Source organism: Harmonia axyridis, chromosome X, assembly GCF_914767665.1.
Source record: "Harmonia axyridis chromosome X, icHarAxyr1.1, whole genome shotgun sequence".
NCBI lineage: Eukaryota > Metazoa > Arthropoda > Insecta > Coleoptera > Coccinellidae > Harmonia > Harmonia axyridis.
This window is the reverse complement of record NC_059508.1, coordinates 30,131,791-30,134,290: the sequence shown is the minus strand read 5'-3', so window position 1 is coordinate 30,134,290 and position 2,500 is coordinate 30,131,791. Positions and strand designations below refer to the sequence as shown.

Genomic DNA, 2,500 nt, shown 5'->3' with positions numbered 1-2,500 from the left:
TTTCATTGTTTCCTTGTTACCGGGATGGAAAATAATGAATGCATTCTAATGTGAATCATTGTCGTAGAATGCATGTTCTAAAAAGGGTTCGAGTTTTTCCGGCCCCCCCTGTATCGGCGCTCAGCTGCCTTTCCATCCCCAGGATTGATGGATTTGAAGAGATAAGGCCTTTTGTCCATCCAGAAATTACAACCCCTGCAGCAGTATCCACCTAAGGCCGTTCAACTGCAGGAAATCCATTTCACGCTACCAGGAGCACAGGAGGTATAAGAGGTTCGTCTGATTTCTCCGCCCAAGTATGAACATCTTTAGCCTGGAAATTACCAACGCATAACTATACGGAGAGCTTTTGCGGAATGCGAGGTGAGCTTTTGCAACTAAAAGCTCCCAGAGCTTTGGTCGCTATTCGAACTGAGCTTTTAAAGCTCAAAGCTCCTCGGAGCTTTTTGCTCCCCAAAATAGGTTGACCTATTACACTAGGGAAGCTTTCAAACCATTTCCACCCTATCGCCTATTACACAGTAGAGGAGCTTTTACGACGAGGTATTTCGTCGCCAGGAGACTTGGACGACGGATCAAGACGGGAAACCGGCGATATCGATGCTACATTAAGCGAATAACTTACCTAAATTTCAACTTTGGTGATTATTCAGGATTTTTAACCGCACCCACACCACAGACTGCCCCTTAACACACGAGCAATATGCAGGGTGAGCGTGATTCCAATTCTATATCCCGATCGGTATGAATACTTGCCCCTAAGGCGTTTTTTTTTCTTTCAAACGCTTTCCTGGAAGTTGCAGAATGGCGAAAGAGCAGGTATTAATCATAGTACTTACCATGGTTGCAGAATGGTGGAGGCAGTGGTCAACTTCCTTCTTCGACTGAAATGGTTGATTTTTCCTGGATTATTGGGACTATTGGTCGGGAAAGGGGAAACTGCATTGCTGGCGCCCGTGCATTGACGGCGCGTGGGACCACCACGACGTCTTTTTATTACATATTTCGAGAAGAGAAGGTGTTCTGGACACATTTTCAGTTGTTGCATTTTTGATTTTTATTTTATTGTCGAGGCGAGAAAAATTTTATTCCGTCTGGCAGCAACAGCTACAACATGCCATTCCCGTGTGTCTGCGGAAAGTCATATGCTACGCAACGGAATTTAGCAGACCATCAGCGACGCTTCTGTAGGGGACCTCCCACTGGATTGGAGGGACAATGCCCAGAATGCCAGAGTGTCTATGTCTCATATCAGGCAATGCGCTCTCATATGCGTCAGGCGCACCCTGACCAGTATAATGCCGACTTAGCGGCAGAAGTGGGGTCGAGAGATAGAGTAAGAAGGTGGACAACTGGTGAGCTGGAGGAGATGGCTCGGCTGGAGCTGGACTACAACGGCACGGCAGTTCTGGACTATCTTGCCCAGAACTTAAACAGACCTCGTGAGGGTGTTAAAAAGAAGCGGTACACCAGCGAATACACGGAGACTTTACGGAACCTTAGGGATAGGCGTGCGGAGGTAGACATCTTAAATCTGGCGCCTGCTGACGAAGATCTTGAGCATTCGGATGAGGATGGTGATGGGTTGGACGGTGCGTCGACTGCGGTGGCTGAGAATATTGCCCCTGACACAATTCCTGAGAATGTTGAAGAACCGGATCTCACAGACCCGGTACTACAGCACATACTATCGCTGTGCTACAGCTCAGAAGATCGAGAGCTGATTTCGGTGTGCCAGGTCGTTTGTACAAGAGCGGAAGGATTCCAACAAGCCTTCGACTCATGGGTTGAAAACACCTGCAGATCATATGGACGCACTCCAAAATATGGTCCAAAGAACCAGCCAAGAAAGCCGGAGAGAACGGCCGGCCGGAGGAGGTATAGAGCGCAACTATACCAGTATATGCAGCGTAAGTTTTCCTCCAACCCCAAACAGTTGGCCAACGAGCTAATTGACGGAATGGAACCCTCAAGCAGCATTACCCATCCTGATGCTGCCACAATTGAGGAGCATTACAAGAAGATCTTCTCTGAGGAGTCACCCACTGATGAGAATCCAGTGTATGACTTTCTCCCTTCCGAGTGCAAGGTTTATTCTCCGATTACCAACGCTGAGCTTCTTGAATCGGTTCAAAAAATGGGCAAAACAACTGGAGGCCCAGATGGCATCGACTCGATCAGATTGGCTAGGATCCCGATCGAAAAGCTGGAAGTTATGGCCAACCTAATGATATTGGCGAAATACGTTCCCTCTCCACTGCGGAAGAGCCGTACTATTCTAATCCCGAAGACCAAGGAAAATTTGGAGCAGGTTGGCAACTGGAGGCCGATCACTATCTCCTCAATCCTATTGAGGCTGGTCAACAAAATTATCGCCAAAAGATTATCCAAGAACATCACCCTGGATGAGTGCCAACGAGGATTTGTCAGTCTTGACGGTTGTTTCGCCAATAATATCACCCTTCAGTCTGTCATAAAGGGCAGGCGATTGAGGGGCAAG

The 2,500-nt window shown here is 47.8% G+C and overlaps 1 pseudogene; it reads left to right on the top strand.

The window, feature by feature from the left end:
* The window catches only part of LOC123688215, an 8,823-nt pseudogene that overhangs the window by 2,996 nt on the left and 3,327 nt on the right, over positions 1–2,500 (top strand).